The sequence below is a fragment of the Lepidochelys kempii genome, chromosome 3, assembly GCF_965140265.1.
Source record: "Lepidochelys kempii isolate rLepKem1 chromosome 3, rLepKem1.hap2, whole genome shotgun sequence".
Lineage (NCBI taxonomy): Eukaryota > Metazoa > Chordata > Testudines > Cheloniidae > Lepidochelys > Lepidochelys kempii.
In genome coordinates this window covers 164,781,749-164,804,468 of record NC_133258.1, presented here as the reverse complement: position 1 = coordinate 164,804,468, position 22,720 = coordinate 164,781,749, and the positions used below count along the sequence as shown (strand labels likewise).

At 39.9% G+C, this 22,720-nt stretch overlaps 1 protein-coding gene across 1 annotated transcript in view; it reads left to right on the top strand.

Annotated features, from left to right (window-relative positions):
• The window catches only part of KCNK2 (potassium two pore domain channel subfamily K member 2), a 129,488-nt gene that overhangs the window by 22,782 nt on the left and 83,986 nt on the right, over positions 1-22,720 (top strand). The gene's annotated exons all lie outside the window — the stretch shown is intronic.

Genomic DNA, 22,720 nt, shown 5'->3' with positions numbered 1-22,720 from the left:
GTCGATGTAGCAGGGATCAATTGAGCGGGTCTAGTGAAGAACCGCTAAATCAATGGCAGAGTGCTCTCTGGTTGACCCTGGTACTCCAGCTCTCCAAGAATAGTAAGGGAAGTACACCGGAGAGCATCTCCCATCAATGCAGCGCAGTGAAGAAACCTGGGTAAGTCAACCTAAGCTACGTCAACTGCAGCTATGTTATTCACATAGCTGGAGTAGCGTAACTTAGGTTGACTTACCCCCGTAGTGAAGACAAGCCCTAAGTCCATTATAAAAATGGTTTTGATAGTCAGACTAGCATGCAACAGCTTGGTTTGCTTTTCAGCAAGTTCCTGTTGGGGTCAGTGAAGCTCAGAGCTTCCAGATGATTTGTCTGTGGTCACATGCTTATTCAGCAGTTGGCATCCTAGACTCTTTCAAACTCTTAAGAGCCATTGCTCTGCTGTGCAGGTGTAAATAAAAACAATATTTGACTTTTTAAGTCCTTTGTTCTGACCTCAAGACAATGCAGCTTCCTTATAGCCTAGATATTAATTTATGTATGGGCAGTCCTTTTTGTTCTCCTGTATATTTTAAATTATGGGATAAGTCCGTAGGGGATAGAATTGGCACCCCTAAAATATTTATTAATTTAAAAAAAAATTATAAATGCAGCATGTAGGCAATTATGCAGATCATTTTAGCACTGTTAACATTTTTATTGTAATGTAATCTTTACATACATTTCTTCCAGGAAAAGGATGCTCTCTTCAATTGTGTTTAATATGGTGACTTGAGTTCCTTTTTTATATAGGTGCATTTTATACTCTATTTATTATCTGTAAGTTTATATCCGTGCATATACATGAGTGTGTGTATGTGCATTTATATAATAATGTATGTGTATGTATGTAATGTTTTGGCAAGTCATAAACAACCAAAACAATCAGCATATAGAATGAAATCCTGGCCCATTGAAGTCAATGGCAAAATTCATATTCTCTTCAATGAGTCCAGGATTTCACCTATAGTGAAACATAAAATAAATGATCAAAATATAAATGTCAATCTAATGCATACCAACAAAATCAAGGGAATTCAGAAGCAAGGCTATGATATTGGCTTGAGTCATCCTTCTTTATCTAATATCAATAGGCTTTTTTGCCTCAAATTAATCTCACTTTAATGATGTAATATGTATTAGAATTGGTCAAGAACTTATTCTAGTTCATTATGGTTTTGTTTCTAAATTCCTCATTTCTTCCTATTATTTTGAATATTTTAAACAATAGGAAGAAATAAGGCATTTAGTTCCAAATAAACCGGCATGCACAGTCCTGAATAGAACTGAGAGAAATCGAAATATCCTTCCTGCAGGACATTCTGATATTTCAACCGTTTGTTTGTGACCCAAATCAGGACAAAGAATTGAAATATCAAAAACTTTTGTGGAATGACACATTTAAAATAAAAGATTTGGAAATGGTGAAATATTTCATTTTGGCATTTGCTATCAAAACAAAATATTTTGGTTTTTCTGAAACTAAATGTGCTTTGTTTCAGTTTGTTGAACTGTCCCAAAATGTTTCATCTAGAGTCAATTCTATAATAAACTGCATTCCTCTATGGTGGCACATAGAAGTTGTAATTCAGGTTCCATGCCCCAATTCTTTCCTAGGGCCATATACTCTCAGGCCAGGTGACCTTTCAAGCAGCCACATGACTTCCTTAATGTACCATCCTGCTTAGGCACAGAGGAGAAGTACTCTGGACAGCAAGCCTGGTCCATAGAAAAGAATGGGGGTATTAGGTCTCGGAATTATATCTCCCATGAGGCAATGTGCCACAACAGGAAAATGCAGTTTAATGCTGAACTAACTTCAAGTGCAACATTTTGGATCAGTTCAATAAGCCAAAATAATTAGATTTGGGTTGAAATGACCCCAAATTAAACATTTTGTATCACTTTTCCTAACAGAAAATCAAAACATTTTGGCAAAATCAAAATAATCCTTCAGAAATTTCAAATGTGCAGAAACTGCATTTTCCACTGATGGAAAATTCCTGACCAGCTCTTGTCCTGCGCAAGAGCTTATATTTGTTTCTAAGTAATACAGGCACTACATTAAGAACTGTTTGTTCTTTTGTTTTCTAATCCTTCCTAGATTAATAAACTACATACTAAACTGAATTAGGCAATAGAAATGATCCTCACTTCTGAAATGTGCTGGTTACCCCCTCCCAAAGTCATGGCTTTACATTGTAACATATTTGACACCGCATCATCTCATCGTGACACAGAGGATTGACACTGTGGGGATTGACACTGCTGCAGTTGATGCAGTGAGGGGTTGATTTAGCAGGTCTAATGAAGACCCACTAAATTGATGGCAGAGTGCTCTCTGGTTGACTCCGGTACTCCACTGGAACGAGAGGAGTAAGGTAAGTCAACGGGAGAGTGTCTCCTGTTGATGCAGCACAGTGTAGACACCGCAGTAAATCAACCTAAGCTATGTCAACTCCAGCTACATTGTTCATGTAGCTGGAGCAGCGTAACTTAGGTCAACTTATCCCAGTAGTGTAGACAAGGCAAGGGATGCAAATTGATGATGGTGCAGAGGGCTTGTGATGTGCTGGAAATTTGGCTGCCATGAAAACCCTGAGAGAAGTGATGAAATCAGAACTAGTGTCATTTTTTGCTGCAGTTTTGTTGGTCCTGCAAAAAAAAAGTATTCTCAGTGTGTGATTTGACTGCTTATAGCATGATGACGTGTCATCAAGTGATACTAAGTCCTGATATTACAGAGCCTGAAATACATTTAGGAATTTCTGTCCTAAATGTATTTCAGGCTCCGTAATATCAGGACTCAGTATCACTTGATGAAACTGAGGCATTCCTGCCAATTTTGGGACAGATGGCAGTTACCAAACTTGATATTTTAAATGCTCATGAGACTGAAAATGCAGGCCATGGACATCCCCAAAGAGTTTTCAGGTGACTCAACCAAACATTACAGATAGTCTATGCAGAATTCCAGAGGGAACTTTATAATTATTTTCTTATATTTGTTCATTCTTTAATAACAAGCAATACCTCAGCCATGTACTTGAATACATGAAAAAGGTATTACTACCATTTACAGAAAATTATAGCTATTAAGTGTAACAGCTGATAGCACATTCCTTGATTTTCTTAATTGCTCATCTATATAGATCTTTATCGAATCATTTCTACCACAGTCATCACTGTAGCATCTAGGCATCTCAGAATTCTTAAGGCAACTGAAAGGTTTGCCTCTATAGAACTTTTGTTTTAATCTTCTCCCAGGAATACAATTCCTGTTATATATTTATCCATCACTGTCAAGTAGACTGGCTACCACTTACCTGGAGGGATTGACAAACCTATAATTAGGGATTCATCATGGTGTTTGAACCTTTTTCTCTGCCACACAAGCAGAGGGACTAAAGGGGAAAAAAGTTTTCAATTGGGTAAATTCAAATACTGTAGTGATGGAGCAACATGAATACATAGGTAGATAGAGCTGTTCAAACCATGCCGATTTTGACAGACTTTCTAGATGCTGTTGATGCATATGGTTTCACATTCTTTGAATTTCATCTGCAGTTTCAGATTCACTCAAACCCAGAAAGATGTGGGCAAAGCAAGCACAAGCTATCAGCATTCATTATAGCTCTGTGCCTTGCAGCTGGGTTCCTGGGGCGATAGTTTTTTCAAACCCAGAAGTCAAGCTAGTGATTACTTGAAATTCTCATTTGAGGTATGCAGTTAGGTGAGAGAGGTTGGACTGAGAGGAGAAGAAAGCAGCAGCAGCGAAATCTCACTAATGGCTCTCTGACTGGGGTATCCAAAATTACTGAATTAGTAACCAGTAAACAAAAAGCAAAGATAACACACCAGTATTTATTTGAAGGATCAGGGTTTAACACTTTTAATTTTAATTACATTTCAATTTTAGGGTTTTTTAAAAAAAAATAGGTGACTTTGCCTTGTAAAAAAGTGTGAGAAGAGGAGCAGGATGGTGCAGATGCCATGGCCCCGTGTGGTCTCTGCTGTATCCCTTTGAGCAGAGCAAGATTTTGAATGTAGGAACCCTTTATGTTGGTTGTGTCTGACTGCAACAGCAGTGTGGCAGGGGCTGGTGGAGTCTCATTGGGGGAAACACAGCTCTTTGATAACAGCTCAGCATCACCCAAGGCTGGTGAGTGAAGGGTCCTATTGCCAACAGCAGAAAGGTGAAGGGTGCAGAAATCCCTAGTGCAAAGCCAGCCGATAGTTGTAATCTCAGCTGCTGAGGGAGATGAGGGTGAAAATTGAGCGTGTCAGCCAGCAAGAATGGACCATAAAGGAGCCAGGGAGGGCATGGCTGAGAGATGGCTGATGTTCAGTGGCAAGTAGAGGGAATGTATGAGTAGTGGCAAGTAGAGAGAAGTATGTCAGAAGGAACTGGTCTTAGCTTTGTTCAGCAATGTGAGATCCTGGCCCAAGAAGGGACTTCAGAGTCTAACACTGGTGGTCCGTGCTTGCTGGGGGCAAGATTTTGTTACAGGTATGGCAAAGAAATAGGAAACAATAAGGCCACTCGGGATATATACACAGAATAGATGATGGCTGCCTGGAACTCATTTCTCCCTGTTCAGTTTCATATAGAAACTATGTCCCTCTGTTACCTCTTCGCAAAGAGGTAAGCAATAGAGGGACATATCAAAAAGGGTGGTTGGATCACATGTTTAACCATAGTTCCCTGGGGAACTATGGATGACGAAAAATATAAGGTATCTTCCTTTTCCCCATTATAGCTATGCTATTAAGGCATTCTTGATCCAGGACCTTTGTACAAAATAAGTTAAGAAATACACCAAACTTGAGGTAGCGCTGCAGATAGGGCGGAAAAATGCTTTTTCACCATTACTTTCTGCTCTGGACAATCCTTGTTGCCTGTGCACATTCAGTTTTGCCTGCTCTTGGTAGGAAGCTGGAAGGAGAAGAACTAATAGGCCTGTCTCCATGAGAAGCACCCTTACATTTTAGATCCTAGGAAAATTCACTACTAGATACCAGGTGAGGAAAGGGGAACTCTCTCTCCAGAAGTCCAGTGTCAGACCTACATATAGAAAAGTAAAAAGAAACATGTTAGGTGAAAGTTTCAAGACCCTCTGCAGTCCCTTGAGCTCACTTGGCTTTTTTCCCTATGGCAGCTTTCTCATCACACAAATCCATCAGTAACAACGTTCATAATGAAAAAATGCCCGTAGACTCCAACAAATATCCCAGCTCCACCACAGCCAGCTGTAATAATGCCGCCTTTTCCCCAGTCTGTCGACAATGACTTCTTGAAGCATCAGAATTACACAAACAACAGGAATAATATTTAATAGCTGTAATTTTTTAAACCACCAGAGAATGTAACATTTTACACAGCAGTTGTGGGGTAGACTCTGGTGTCTCAAGGACTGGCTGCAGCTGCATTGCACACCTATTTTTAGGTCCTCACATATGTAAGAATCTAACGGTTCCACAGAGCTTCACAGGTAACTACTGAGCTCTGGAGTATACTTTTTAGGTGTATTGGTGCCCCAGCCAAAGAATTTTCTTGGCAACCTCTATAACCAAGTCAACAAAGCAGATTGTTCCATTTCTTTCTCTCCCTTATTCTCTCAGTCTTCTTTTCACTCTCTTTTCACCAGCCTCTACATTTCTCATCAACTTGGGTTCTGGCTGGCTTGCCATCCAGAGTTATTATGTGCACCTGAAACTTGATGTCTTGGGTGAAAATGCATATCCCGTGCCTGAAGCCACCAAAGTTTGCACTGATACCATCCATGACAATAATGAACTTAAATTTCCAATACACTGTAATACTAAGATGCTCATGCTTTTTGGCTCCAAATCCCTAGACTCTTATTACAGATATCAAGTGTTATCATAAAGCATAAAGAAATATGCATATTTTCCTGAAATAAAATGCAGAGATTTTTTTTTTATTTCTGTTTTAGGAAACAATTGCAAATAGCAAACAATTGTTGGCATTCTAGAAGGCGGATCACATTAGTCTACAGATTTGAACTAGCATTTGGCAGACAAAATTAAATTTTGTAATTTCACATTTGTAATTAGATGTCTGGTCTACATATGTTCAAATACAACTTCATCATGAAGACTGTTACATGTAGCTCTGTGGAAGAATGTAACTCTGTGGATGATTGTATTTTTTGTGAAATCAGCACTTTTTAAACAACTCTTGTTGTGTAGTTTATTGATTTGACTCAGTTATAAAATGGTCCTGCTAACTGTCCTTGCTAGCAGACTTTCACTGCAGCTGTAAGGAATATGTGTTAACTCAGTAACCAAAAGCACAAACATATTGTATAATGCCAAATAGTCATTGTAGACATCTGAGTTTGCAAATGACCTTTCTCCTTGGCTCAGCTGGACAAGGTAGTATCATGAACTCATCTCCATCAAATTATTTTCTTTTTCATTTTTGGTGCTACCCAGCAGCAAAAGCATACAGTGTAGTTTTTAATGGCACCATATAATTTAAATGAAACAGACGAAGTAACATCTTCCCACCCACACTTATCTCCCCTCCAAACATCCACACAATTTAGAACAAGCCCTGGAACGAGGGGTCATTTATATTGTTCCCATAAACATGTGAGTGAGCTGTCAAGGATCAGTATAAATGTTACATTTCAAAGGAGTGCTGGTATTGGTTTACCTGGTTATACATGCTAAGACTTCATAATGATCAAGAATATATAAAATAGTTGGCCAAGAAATGTTCTGTTCCATCTTGGCATAGTTCAGACTTTTGCAATACAAGGCTATCACTTGAACAAACCTAGAATAAATGCACTAAATTTTGCTGATGCAAATTCCTCTGGGGCATTCCTCTACTTGAGTGCTACAGAAACTGGCTGTCAAAGATTAATAGGATGTTGCAATAACCTACTGTCAGAAAGCACCAAGTGTGAGCCTAATTAACTTCATACAAGGAATTGGTATATAGATATTTCTTAAAATAAAGATGCAAACAAATGTAGATTCTATACAGCTGTGAACTTCACCTTACCAGACTCAATTGCAAAGGGAAATCTGAATATGATTAGGACTGTATGAGATGTTATCAGAAAAACACTCTACTACCTATCTTTGTGTGTCTGAAAATTTCTGCTGATGAGGAACTCAGGGACTTTTAAAATGGAAAAATGCCAAGAACACTCTTTAGGCTTGTCTACTTTGAATTAACATATGCCACATCATAAGCCTAGTTCATCCCCCTTGTAAATCTCTTGATGTCAGTGGATTTATAGTCAAATTCTTCTCTGGCTCTTCCTCAAGTTATTTAAATTTTTCTGCATTGTGACCTTTGCAGTATGTGACCGATGGGATTTTGCCAGCCAGAGAACCTTCCTCAGTTTTCTATCAAGGGTTCCAGTTAAGGCACCATCAAGCCACAGCAGTGAACCTTCCCTCTATTACTGGCTTGGAAATGCAAAGGGTTAAGTAGAAGTCATGGAGCTTCAGACAGGGATATGTTTCTGTGTGGAAGGGGAGAGTAACCTGTTGCAAATACTCATCGGGGTGGTGCAGGCAGAAGGTGGCAGAGAAGCAAATGGTGTTATGAATATGTGGTGATGACAGACATTTCATAGGTGGTTGCTAGGGGATGAGGGGTTTTAGGAGCCGGAACTAGAGTGGCCCTCCGCCTCTTACTTTGCACACAATCCACTCCCCACACCTCATTTCTGCTCTTTAGCAGTGTATTTTTTCTATCTTCAAAAATATATGATTCTAACATAAAGAACTATTTTGTTTAAAGAAATCACATCTACATGCCTTTAGCACACAGTTTTTTCTTCAGTTTAATTTCTTGCATGCCTTCCCATCCACTCACCCCAGTTCTTGTATAAAACATTGTCTTCAATAGCTTTGTAGATACTATCTTCTCCATTCTCATTTTTATATGTCTGTTAGATCTCTGCTTCTATTCTGTTGAATTGTAAAGGGAGCTGGTAGTGTCGTCTATACTTAGGGTGCCCAACATTTCCCATTATAAGATGGTATTTATGGTCGCTTATAACTTAACCCAACTTTAACCATTTTGGCTGAAATTTTCCATGCTGGGTGTTAGTTTTGGGATGAGTATTTTTGAAAAGTTTCAGCAGAAATCGTTCAGCCATTTCTAAAAATAAGATTACAGAAAAATAAATTGTTATGCCCATGTTAAAAAAAAACCTTATAATTAATTCAAGGAAAAGCTCTAGCACCTTCATACTTGAGAGTAGAGAATTGAAATTTGGCAGAGGAGGGGACTGTGTTGCTAGGGACAAGGAATCCATTTTGAAGAACTTGGAGGAGAGGAAGGTGATCAGGAAAAGTCAATATGGATTCACCAAGGGCAAGTCATGCCTGACCAACCTGATTGCCTTCTATGATGAGATAACTGGATCTGTGGATATGGGGAAAGTAGTGGACGTGATATACCTTGACTTTAGCAAAGCTTTTGATATAGTCTCCCACAGTATTCTTGCCAGCAAGTTAAAGAAGTATGGATTGGATGAATGGACTATAAGGTGGATAGAAATCTGGCTAGATTTTTGGGCTCAACAGGTAGTGATCAATGGCTTGATGTCTAGTTGGCAGCCGGTATCAAGTGGAGTGCCTCAGGGGTTAATCGGGGGGCTGGTTTTGTTCAACATCTTCATTAATGATCTAGATGATAGGATGGATTGCACCCTCAGCAAGTTTGCAAATGATACTAAGCTGGGGGGAGAAGTAGATATGCTGGAAGGTAGGGATAGGGTCCAGAGTGACCTAGACAAATTGGAGGATTGGGCCAAAAGAAATCTGATGAGGTTCAACAAGGACAAGTGCACTGCTACAGGCTGGGGACCGACTGGCTAAGTGGCAGTTCTCCAGAAAAGGACCTGGGGATTATAGTGGACAAGAAGCTGGATATGAGTCAACAGTGTGCTTATTTTGCCAAGAAGGCTAACAGCATATTGGGCTGCATTAGTAGGAGCGTTGCCAGCAGATCAAGGGAAGTGATTATTCCCCTCTATTCAGCACTGGTGAGGCCACATCTGGAGTATGGCGTCCAGTTTTGGGCCCCCCACTACAGACAGGATGTGGACAAATTGGAGAGAGTCCAGCGGAGGGCAACGAAAATGATTACGGGGCTGGGGCACATGACTTATGAGGAGAGGCTGAGGGAACTGGGCTTATTTAGTCTGCAGAAAAGAAGAGTGAGGGGGGATTTGATAGCAGCCTTCAGCTACCTGAAGGGGGGTTCCAAAGAGGATGGAGCTCGGCTGTTCTCAGTGGTGATAGATGACAGAACAAGGAGCAATGGTCTCAAGTTGCAGTGTGGGAGTCTAAGTTAGCTATTAGGAAAAATTATTTCACTAGGAGGGTGGTGAAGCACTGGAATGGGTTACCTAAGGAGGCGGTGGAATCTCCATCCTAGGAGGTTTTTAAGGCCCGGCTTGACAAAGCCCTGGCTGGGATGATTTAGTTGGGGTTGGTCCTGCTTTGAGCAGGGGGTTGGACTAGATGACCTTCTGAGGTCTCTTCCAAATCTAATCTTCTATGATTCTATGAAATGCCTTTTGGTGTTCCTATAAAAACCACCCAAATTTGACCAAATTGTAAGTTTGAAAAAAAATCTCAGTTTGCACATGTTAAGAGACTTGTGAGAGTTTGGCAGTTAAATTCCTCAAAGATTCCATCTGTACTGAGCATGCCCCATCCTTGGACTGCTGGGACTGAGCCGTACTTTCCCGGTAATTGATGCTTCCAAGAACTGTGATGCTTAGTACAGGAACTGAGAGCAATTGTGTGCTCTCAGTGCTCACCTGCTGGTGATCAAGCAGCATGGAAGAGGAGCAGCCTGACTCAAATGGGAACAAGAGACAGACTTTGGGAGTGAGGGGAGAGATAGGGATAGGTTCAGTTACCTCAGGAATTCAACTTTGGAATCCAACAGGGAAATCCAACTTTGTACATTTAGCTCTGCTAAAATATTGCTGTTGTGTTAAAAATCAACTGTGATATAATAGATGGTCTCCCATTTTCACTGTATGGAACTTCGAAATTTTCACATTATAGTAAGTTGATGCTGGTGCAAGTGAAGCCTACTGGGGTAAAATGAGAGAACTGCTAAATGTAGCAGTTATTTCTAGGATGCTTGTCTGAGTAAAATAATACCCCATTCATTTATTTCTTGGTTTTAGTAATTGCATCAGGACTGGTAAAATTAACCACCAGAGCCTCAAATTCTGTAAGGGAGAGGGTCACAAGATTTTGCATCTGGAAGAAATCTCAGCAAAGTTACATGATCTTGTGCTTTACTTCATTTACAAAATATAGAAGAAAGCATGTGATTTTGAGTCATGATTTGTATTTATCTATTAAAGGTCACTATAAAAGCACTTTTATGTAGTCTGTAGATCTCCTGGGTAAGCTGATGGTAAACTCTCCTTTGACCATGTTAACTTATTTACCACCCTGTGCTGCACGATTCACAGCTGTTTGGCTTCACCTTTCAGTCAAATAGTTATAAGAGGTCAGAATTTTCAAAAAAGCTCAGTATGTTGGGGTTAAGCTCTTTTGAAAATCTGACCATAAATATCACAGTAGGCGTTACTGGCTGCTGAAAGTTGCCACTTTTGAAAGTTGTCACATTATCTGGAGTGGCTCATGACTGTGAGGCCTACCTCAGGGCGGACTGTCAGAAACAGGCAGATACGCCAAGCTGGTGGTGTGTTCTATAATTAGATTTCACCAAGCCAGTAACAAATGTGAACTCCTGGATCACTATACCGGTTTTACCAGGGAGTCACAGACAGTCCCTTTAGACTCTCCAGCCTATCTTGCCACTCAGACAACTTGAACTTTGTGATAATGGTCGCTTAAACCAAAAATCACACCACATAAGGTTTCTCCCAGTCCCAAGAGACCAGTCACTTACCCCAGGTCAATTGGTATTCTGGATTGTACACCAAAGACAACGCTGACAGCCAAATCTATAGTAAAATAATTAAAGGTTTACTGGCTAAGAAAAAAGAACAAGAATTATTGAGAGGTTAAAGCAGGTAAAATATATGTACAGGTGAATCACAGTTTGTAATTCCAAAAGGTGGCAGTGATGTAATAAACTGCCAGTTTCCCAAAAGTGTTTTCAGGGTACCCAGATTGTTTCTGGGGATCTCTGGTTTGCATCTGGTGCACTTCCCTGTAAGAGTCCAAACAATTCAGAGCTGAAGGATCTTTCTTAGAATCCATATTTATAGCTTCTTCACACAGAAAGCAAGCTGACAGTGTCCCTACCCACATGGGCTTCTCCTTTGATGACAGTGAGTGAAGAATGCACTTAGTCTTTTGACCTCCGACCATCATACATAATGGCCACTTGCTCTGAAATTAGCATTTTCTGTTAAAGTCCTTAAGTTCTTCATTAGCATTTCACAAGATTTCTTTGATGGGTGGGTATACATAATGTAAATGTTTACTATTACATTATAACAGGAACAGGTAAGTGAAAACAATACAAGTAACATTCCACTAGTTTTTGTGAAGTTTAAACACCTGCATATACTTATATTTACATGCATTTTGATCTATACCAGTGGTTCTCAACCTGTTTACCATGGTGGGCCGCATATGCAGCTCTCTATATGTTATTGGGCCGCATCCACACAATATATATATACTACCTGTATGGCCCTGACACCTGTATGATCACATGGGCCCCAGCTGTGTGCTGATTGGGCTGCAGGTTGAGCATTACTGATCTATTCTAATATACAAGTGAATAGGTCCAAATATACTCTTGCATGACCTGGTCAGCCAGCATCACAAAAGTAAAACCTTTATTTAGGTGCCTTTTCTTTTGAAAATCTAGCCTCAATTTTGGGTACTAAGTACTTGAAGATCTCTTGCTGAGCAATTTTGGAAATCTGTCCCATAGTAGCCAATTTTATTTTTATTTATTTGCTATAATACCATGCCAGTTTTCATCAACTGAGAACCTGGCCAAATATAATCTAAAATCAGTTCCTCCTTTACTTACTCATCAAAATATGAATTCAGTATTCATGTATTTCTCCTGCTAGATTTGACAACCTCGCTAATGCCTACAGTAGCACAAGAAGTGCAGTTCCCTGTACTGTTTTATGTTTTAGTGATGCTGCTGTAGAAAGACAGGATGCTGACCTGAGGTTTTGGAAGATAAAAGCTTTTCAGTTAAGTTTTTTTAAAAACAAAAATAAAAAAAGCTTGTCTAACCTGATATAAAAATAGTACCTCTTAGATTTATGGATTCTACCATTTCTGTGGTCTTTAATCATTTGAAAAGCAACTACAATTTCATTGCTCAAGAAATAGGACGTACACTCAGATTGAGAGCATGATAGTGCCAATAGATTTCTTGAAGAAAGAAATGAGGTGGAGATGGTGTCTAGTCAGAGTCGCTTTATCATTATTAGCATGATACAACATAGTATCAATCACTGAAGAGTCTAAAGAAAATCCATCAATATGTTATGTATGTTTGCCTTCCTTATGCTGCTTTCTCTCATGTTCCTGTTATCACCAGTAGCTTGCTCCCACTGAAAACTAACTGGAAAACTTGTGCTGGGAAGAAATAAAGAGTAGAGGGAGATTTTCAAAACCACTTTATGGATTCTGGAGCACAAATCCCATTGATTTTTTTCAATGGGACTTGTGGTTCTAAACTCCTTAAATTCTTTGGAAGAATCTCACTCCTCCTATGGCCCAATCCTACTATGAGGTCTGCATAGGGAGATATTTTATGGGGCTCTGTGTGGCTATAGCATTGCTTCTGCTCAGACAAATATAGGCTCAGGGGGCCTACATTTTCAAAAGTGAAAATTTGTTTGAGCAGGCATGTGTGCAGAGCCAGAATCTGCAAAAGCAATGTAACAAGCAAACAAACAGTGCAAAGGTGTTTGAAAATTAGGAGTTGTACTGATAATGCAGATGAATTGGTTGGGTGCAAAAGCCAGGGTAGTGATGACTGTGCACCTGATTTCTGCCACCAAATGCACAGAGCAGACACATTTTCAGAAGCACCCTATGCACTCGGAAATTGGTGTAAGGCAGGTGGTGGTAAGAACCCCCAGTTTGGAGGAGCAAGGGTAGGTCACAGAAGTCTCTCCAACAGTCCTTCACATAGTATGGAGTTCCTGGCCACCCTGTGCCTGGCCAAGGAACAGCCAGCAGGAAGGCAGGGGCCATAAACTGGGAAGGAAAGCTGCATAATAGCTCAGCTGAAAAATAAATAGTGGGTGATGAGTGTCCATTAGCGCTGAAGCTGCAGTCTACCAGTTGTTCTTTGTTTTTAGGTGCCTATCCTCTGTCCTGATACTGGATACTGCCATTTACGTTCCCAACTATCTTGACTGGCATAGGGAGATGCTGAAGAATGGTATTTTTTTGTTTCTTGTAAATTTACTTTCTCTAAGTCATTCTCTTCCAGCTCTGGCATCCTTGGTGTGATTTTTTTGTATTGGGAGAGTTAGAACTGCTCTTAGAGTATTTATTTAGTTATTCAAGAATTAGTAGTATTCATTTTTCAGGAAGCCTCTGTATAGGGTCAAATAGCCAGACAGTTTTATAGGGTGGTGACTTCACTGGAGATTTGCTTTTCTCTTTTTCATTGTATAAAATGAGTTCTCATCCATTTATCTGGACTGACATAGGAGGAAACCAAACACAGTTAGAGGCAAAAAATTATCATGGCACTTATAAGACATCTTTTTTCTGAATGTTTTGGGAAATGATAGCAACCGCAGTGAACTATCTAAATGTTAGCCCCATTTTGCAGAAAGAAAACATGATGGTGTAACTGTGCCCCCCTGGGTCACAACTGAGCATACCAAATCCAGGACAAACTGCTGAGAAATAGGGCAGACACACCCCAAAACTGGTCGTTATTCTCCCATAAGATATACCAAACCAGCAACAAAAGTAAAGTTCTGTTTCAACACATTGGCTAACAAGAAGTCAGAAAATCAGTTTCCTTAGGCAATCTAGTCCTTGCATCACCACCAAAAACACTAGACTTAAAGATGAGTGGTTCTTTAAAACTTATTTAATCAACTAAAAGGTTCTTCTGATCCCAAAGGACCAGCCACACACCCAGGTCAATATATAACTCAGATTTTACCCAATAGTCCATGCTGTTGCCAATCTGTTAGTATCTAAAATCTAAAGGTTTATTTATAAAAAGAAACAAAGAAAGAAAGAAAGATGAGAGTTAAAATTAATTAAAGGAATCAAATACGTACAATAATTGCAAAGATCTTGGTTCAGGCTTGTAGCAGTGATGGAATAGACTGCTGGCTTGTTAAATCTCTGATTGCTTCGAAATCATTGGAAGGTCCTCAGTCCTTTGGTTAGAATGCTTCCATTTGTATAAGTCCATAGTCCAGAGCAGTGGTGGGAAACCTGTGGCCCGTGAGCTGCACGCGGCCCGTCAGGGTAATCCTTTGTAGGGGCACCAAACAGTTTGTTTGCATTTGCACAGCTGCCTGCAGCTCCCGGTGGCCAATGGATGTTATCATCCCAGTTCTGCCTCCCTTACTCTCAATGGCTAGCATATTTAAATTTTTTATTAAAGCTAATGTTAAAAAATATATAATACATAGGTTGGGAAAAAAGTATCTGTACATCTAGGTATAGTGCTTAGATTATCTACAAATACAAAGTTAGTTTTTAAAAGTCATTTGATACATAGAGTACATAATCAGCAATAACCCAAATTAGGTGAATAGATTTAACAATACAGTTTAGATATTAGACTCCAAATACTCGGGTACATCACTCATGAAAAGTTCTATAGAGATTTGGTTGTGGAAAGGAGAATATATCAATTAGTGGAGATTGTCACTCAATAATTGAGAATTAGGTTGATACAATCCATGAGGAAAGTATTTGTTACTTCTCATCGGCACTCCAGTTCATCCTTCCTGGTATTGCTGATGTCCACTTAGAAAATACAATCCATGAGGAAAGTATTTGTTACTTTTCATTGGCACTCCAGCTCATCCTTCCTGGTATTGCTGATGCCCAGTGATGTGTTCTATGTAGATGTCCCTCAACCACCTGGTGACGTCCTACACCATGAGTTGCCACATCAGCCGAACATAGCGTTGACTGATTCCGCATTCTCTCAGCACTTGCTCGTTACTGGGGTCCCATGCGCCCAAGGTTCCGACGATCAGTACATGTGTCTGGACCTGGTAACCCTTAGCTCTCAAGGTTTCGGCCAGAGGGGCGTATATCTCTACCTTTCGAGCTCGGGCATTGTGGAAGGCCGGGGTCCTGTTCTTGAATGGCACTGTGATGTCCACCATGATGATCTTCCGGTCCTCATTGGTGATGACGATGTCTGGTCGCAGTTGACTGTCAGTTCCGGGGATGGCAGAGTTTATGGCAACCATCCCCACAGGTGGCGGGATGGGTCTGTCCAGGCGATCTTGGATGGCATTGTGTCGCAGCTTCCAAGCTCTCAAATGGGGCTTGCAGCTACACAGGATGTGGAGTAGCATCTTGTTGGCGTAACTGCACTTCCTGCATCACTTGTCCCAATTCCCATGGCGGATGGCTCCATTCAGTGGGACACAGTTGAGCTGGGTCCTGTGGATGAACCTCCAGTCGGCAAATCAGGTGAAGCTGCCCCCGGGGAGAAAGTGGTTGCTGGTGTCCCATTTGCACATCACCTCGAACGCCTTGTGGTGTAGCTTCTATATCAGGTTTTCCACGTATTGGCAGCAGATGGCATCCTTCAGGGTCCTCTCCAGCATGGTTCTAGCTTTCGGAGTGATCATAGTGTGATATTACTCAAGCAAGTTGTCCAGTTGAAGACCATGAGATGCAGTGTGCTTTGATACTAAGGAGATGGGAGGGGGTGACATATCAGGGTACAATCAGACGAAGGAGTAGCTGTGTCACCCTTGCCCTGTAACCTGGGGTGCCCTTTACAGTGCCTTGCTGCTGTAGCCTCCAACATAGACTGCCCACAAAGAGACTCCAGCATGTAAGTTACTCCCAACTTTGTCTGTGTGTGCTGCAGCCAGCCAGCCAACCACCCTTTGGCTCTTATCATCCTTAAAAATTACTACAGGGTGACCCCAGCACACTCCCAGTCCTAGATTTTCTCCCAGAAACATATGTCCTGTACTGCCCAACCCTCTCCTAGAAGGTACAAATATATCGAGTCTGTTATTCCTTTAAGGGAATAATATGCACACAATTTGTTACACCAAATGGAGTTACCCAGACACTTCAATTTGAACACACTGGATTGGATAAAGCCATAAAACAAATCCATTAACTAACAAGAGAGAGGTTTTAAGTGAGTACAAGTAATGAGGCATAAAAGTCAGAAATGGTTACAAAAAAATAAAGATAAAACACTTACTGGTGCCTAAATTAACAAACTACATTAGATTCAAAGAAAAGTTTTCTCAGCACATACTTTCAGCAGTCTTACTGACCAAACTCTTTAGGTTGGGACCCCTCTCCCAGAAACCTTCCTTTGTCTCTTCAGTTGCAGTGAATGCGATGGGCATGCAAAGAGAGAGGTGGGTGCCTGGGGGTGTTCATCCCTCCATTTTATAGTTTCAGTCCCCCTCTTGAAAAACATTTCCAGCTGAAACCCGGGAAACAAAGAGTCTATGTGGAAGAATATTCCCTGATTTTTTTTCACTTGTTTGAACTTCCTTTGTCTTCTCTTCTTGCTTGATGACGCTGTTAACTGCTTAAATGCACATTAAGGGAAGCACACATTCCTTCCTTTGTTTAGGACAGACCTGACTTCTGCCTGGCCAGGGTTGTGGGGTTTGCAACAGGTGTTAATAATATCGTATCTGGGAATCTTATAACCTCACATACAATGTTTCCACACATATTTTACCAGGACAATACTGGCCAGCAAATTATGGGTTTTCAAATGATACTTTAAAAGGCATACATTGTGCAGAGATTATTACAACAGTGTGGAGGGTGTGAATCACAGGGGTGTAGTCCGTCACAGAGGGCCATGTAAATACATAGATAAATAGACAGAAGGTGATCTGCAGCATGAGCTAGAATGGCCCCAAGATAGTAAAATGCCTTTAAAATAAATTACTTGGATGGTAAAGTTCATTTTCTCATTCTGTCTGGCTCTGCAGCATGCACAGGTATGGGGTTTCACTACATTGTTCAGACATTTTCCATCAACTAGACATTTTACTCTTTTCAGCTGCATCACAATTTTAGTGGAATTCTGAGGTTCGATGTGTGTTTAGGCTATACTTTGTCTGATATGTGCCAGATATCTACACTGTACTCTGTTTTAGGTTCAGGGTGAAATTGCTGGAAGTCTCTGGTTGTTGATTGTTCTCATCTCTCAGGATGTCTTGGAGGATGGGTAGAAATGTATCCAGATCAAAAACTGAGGTTCTTCTCTTTTGGTCTGGTTTCATCTCCGCTCTTGCAATCAGGTCCAATTTGTTTCCTCCTGGTGATCAATGACTTGCTATTCTCAGTTCTTGCTTCCTTATTTTCTCCTGTCTAGGCAAATAGTCTGAGGTTAATGTTTCTCAAATACAGCATCTCAGATTTCTGCCATTTGGGGATTTGGCAAAAATACCCCTCTCTGACTCTGTGGGTAGTTACAAAACTTCTTTGTCCCAAGAGAGTTTTCTCTTTGAAGATGAAATGCTTGTAGGGTCAGATCCTTTACAGTATATAACTAATATATAAGCCAGTGGAGTTACAACTGTCTACACCAGCTGAGGTTCTGGCCCTTAAAGCCTTTTTCTGCACTGTAAAAGTTTTCAGTCTTCTTAAATATGGGATAGTACAGTAGCTTCTAGGGCTCCCTTCTCAATACAATTTATTCTATATATACAGCTGCTGTTTTTCACTGTCTGAATTCACAATACTATTTTTTTCCTTTAAACTTCCTAAACCTAAGCCTAATTATTGTTATTTCTAGTTGACCTGTTGTTTTTACAGAGTGTCTGCTTTAGATGATACCATAATGTGTTATCATATTACTGATGCTTCTCAATTCTGGCTGCTCTCTTTTGAGTTTTCTTGTCTGCTTACATTTGTCTTACTCTTCTTTTCCTCATTCAGATGGTTCCCATGATTAATAAGAGAAGGGTTGACTCATTTCCTCTGCTGCTTTTCAGAATATATGACACCTATTTAACAAATTATTTCTTAGGGATAGATGATTTAAATCAGAGCCATGAATATCTGAGAGCATAATTTAGTCAACACTATAGTCTACATCTTACCTAATAAAGATTACTGTGTTCAGCTTGTCTAAATTTTCAGTCTTTGTAGTTTGGAACAAAATATTTAAAAGAAAAAATATGGATTAATGATCTGGGTTCAGGGGTCTTTGAGGCTTTTTACTTTATGATGCATCCTAACAAACATGGAACTAATTTGACATTTGCCCAACCATCAACCTAATCACTGTGCTTGTGTGTTGTATCCCTTTCCCCAGCCTTTTGTCAGTCTTATTTATTTAGATCACAAAGTCTTTAAAGCTGGCAGTGTGTCTTTATAGGTGTTTGTACAGTGCCTCACACAATGGAGATCTGAATTAGATGGGGGAACAAACAATAAAGAATAATAATGATAACATTAAGAAATATCCCAAATGTCTCTATATTGCTAATTTTAATTGATGACATTTTAAGGAAATATCTGAGATCTCTTTATAATATGTAGCTAATACTGCTAATTTTAATTTCTGAGCTTTCTGGAAGCAGGACATAATTTCTGCACCAGAGGTCAAAGAGTTTTGTACTTCCTCTGAGTGACATAATTAAAATGTATGGGATGTCTTATCACTATTCTTCCAGCAATGGCTAAGTTAGATAATAATGGTAAAAATTATTACTGAGTCCTGTCTACACTGGCTTCTAAGTTTGCTGGTATGGTAGGCAGCTTAGGAGACTCAGACTGTGATCTATTGTCTTCTGGGTATAAATTTCTGGCTGGCACAGCACTTAAAAAAAGAAAACTAATCAGGAAAACTGAAATAATGTGTTTGAGTCCCAAGCAATGGTTGATCTCGATCCTTTCAATTATTTTCTCACCTAAATAGTTCTATAGTAGTTGCCATTAAAATCATTGCAACTTTTCCTTTGCAAGGAGGTCCATGGTATTTGAGGAATTCCCCTTAGGAATTAACCTTGTAATAACTTACATAGAGAGACAAGGTGGGTGAAGTACCGTTTTGTATTGGACAAACTTTAGGTCAGAACTCTGCGTAGCTCGAAAGCTTGTCTCTCTCACCAACAGAAGTTGGTCCTCATTCAAAGATATTCCCTCATTCACTGTGTCTCTCTAATATTCTGGGATCAACACAGCTACATTAGTAATACAAACAATAACTTACAGAGGCATTTGTATCCATTTTAATGGCAACCACTGTAAAATCATATCAGTCTCATCTGTCAGCAGTCTGGGTGTAAATATGCTAGAACACATTCAGGTGTATCCAAATTTTCTTATACTGTCAACAACATTGCGAGGTTTCACCCTGTCCTCCTGAAAGCTGACCTGGGCAGTAATTCATGCTTTTTATGGGATCCAAGCTTGAATACTGTTTGATGGACTCCAAGCTGATCAGAAGACTGCAGATTATTTGGAGAACTCAGCAGCCAGGCTCTTGATGAAGATAAATGAGGGCTCCCTTTGTGGCAGTGCACAGGAAGGAGCAATTGCGAGGGAAAAGCAGGTACAGGGAACCTGTTGTTGCATGGATCTGCTCATCCTTGTTTCTCCCCACTTGCCAGGTGGAGATGCATAAGAGCTACAGAGCTCATTCCAGCTGTTGGACTGTAGTAGCCTTAGTAAAACGGCTCCTCCACCTGAAAGAGGAGGAATTGTCTATCTCCTCTGTGCCTGTCCCTACATCTGTCTATTTCCTGAGCACCTACTTGGCTTAAGCACTGGGCAGAGGATTTGTCCATCTCAGAACAGGGATTTATTATCTATTCCATCATTCTACTTCGTAAGATTGAGGCTTACAGACACCCAGAGCATGGGGCTGCATCCCTGACCACCTTGGCTAATAGCCATTGATGGACCTATCCTCCATGAACTTATCTAATTGTTTTTTGAACCCAGATATACTTTTGGCCTTCTCAGCATCCCCTGGCAATGAATTCCACAGATTGGCTGTGCATTGTATGAAGAAGTACTTCCTTATGTTCTATTTAAACCTGCTGCCTATTAGTTTCGTTGGGTGACCCCTGGTTCTTGTGTTATGTGTAGGGGTAAATAACACTTCCTTATTCACTTTCTCCACACCATCCATAATTTTATAGGCCTCTGACATATCCCCACTTAGTCATCTCTTCTCCAAGCTGAACAGTCCCATATTTTTAAATCTATCCTCATATAGAGGCTCTTCCATACTCCTAATCTTTTTTGTTGCCTTTCTCTATAACTTTTCCAATTCTAATATGACATGGGGAGACCTGAACAGCACACAGTATTCAAGGTCTGGATGGAATGGATTTATATAGTGGCATTATGATATTTACTGTCCTAATATCTGTCCCTTTCCTAATGGTTCCTAACATTCTGTTAGCTTTTTTGACTGCTGCTGCACATTGAGTGGATATTTTCAGAGAACTATTCACAATGACTCCAAGGTCTTTCTCGAGTGGTAACAGCTAATTTAGGCTCCATCATTTTATCTTTAAAGTTGGGTTTGTGTTTTCCAATTTGCATAACTTTGTATTTATCAACACTGAATTTCATCTGCCATTTTATTGCCAAGTCATCCAGTTTTGTGAGATCCATTTGTAATACTTTGCAGTCTGTTTTGGATTTAACCATCTTGAGTAATTTTGTATCATCTGCATATTTTGCCACCTCACTGGTTACCCCCTTTTCCCAGGTCATTTATGTATATGTTGAACAGCGCTAGTCCCCATACAGATCCCTGGGGGACTCTGCTATTTACCTCTCTTAACTGTGAAAACTGACCATTTATTCCTACACTTTGTTTCCTGGCTTTTACTGATCCATGAGAGGACCTTCTTCTTATCCCATGATTTCTTACTTTGCTTAAGAGTCTTTGCTGAGGGACCTTGTCAAAGGCTTTCTGAAAGTCCAAGTACACTATAGTCACTGCATCACCCTTGTCCCCAGGTTTGTTGACTCCCTCAAATAATTGTAATAGATCAGTAAGGCATGATTTCCCTGTATGAAAATTGTGTTGACTCTTGCCCAGCAAATCATATTCGTGCGTGTGTCTGATAATTCCGTTCTTTACTAATCAACCTCTGGTTCTGTTTGCTCTTGTGTTAGAGTTATATAATGTTTACATTAAAATTAATTTTAGTGTCAAATGCACACTCTCTGCAAAATACAAACTCTCTGTGGAACAGCACAAAGGACAGGAGATAATTTGTTTCTCCTGTGTATAGTCTGACACAATGGTAAAGGTGCATTATGTTGTGGGATTTTTCCACCCTACTCTGAAGTAACAGGCGACTGCCAGAGGCAAGTACTGGCCTTGTTGGACCAACAGTAAAATATGATATGAGAAATTCTATTTCCTATATACTGGGATGATTTACAGAGTTAAAAACACACAGAGCATTCTATAATAAAAATTGGAATAGCTTAAGTAACATGTATAGGTAAGGGACAAAAAAAATGTTTCCAAGGGAGATTTAAAGAAATGGTCAGATTAAGAGATACGGGAAGGCTGCTTCAGGTGGTTGCAGTGGAGAATGCTCAGGTACTGTTGTGTGAAGGAGGCAGCACTAGATTGGGGCAATGATCATTATTAATCAGACTTCTAGATTATTTGCAGATAGGCTGAAAGTTGTTTTCTGTACATGTTTGGGTCTGGAGATAAGGAAATTTCAGAGACCACAGGGCATTAGTGATATTATCCTGCATAATATGGGTTTATTCTTTTGTGGAAATGTCCTACTGCAACCAAATGGATAAATTACTCTAAATATGAATTTAATTTAAAAGGAAGATCACCTTTCTATAGAATGTTTCAACCATCCTATAAAATTTATTAGAAGAAAGGTGGTCTTTCTCTCTAATTTTTTTAGGACTTTTCCAAAGGGTTTGCATTTGTTTGAACTTACAAATATCAAATATAGCACTGCAAGAGGAAGTCTACAGATCTGTCTCTGCTCATGTTTTCTCTTTCAGAATGTATAATTTTTTTCATCTTGCCTATTAAACCTCTCTAGAGAAATGAAATGTGTTATCTATTTCATTTGTTCTATTTTTCTATGAATTTGTCACAAATTGTCTCATTATTATCCCATAGTTTGGCCAGGATCTGTCTGTGAAACACCCTTTTCATCTGAATTTTGGAAAGATAATGTGATTTATTTTTCTCCTGGGATGAATAAACTAGTTCCATACTTACCTGGTTAGGACCTGATCCATAGCCCCATTGACATCAATGGAAGGACTCTCACTGGCTCCAGTTGACTTTAGATCAGGGCCATCTAGAGCTGGTCCATTTTCTGTTTGGTTAATGGCACTGTTTGTGAAACCAGAGCTCCTGCTGAACTGTTGACTCCTTCCCCTTGTGGTTCTCGAATTCATGTCTGTGCCAACACTAACCCTTGCATGGAGATGACAGTTAATATTCTTTGTTGCTACCCTAAAATCTGACAGATTTTTTTATTGCTGATT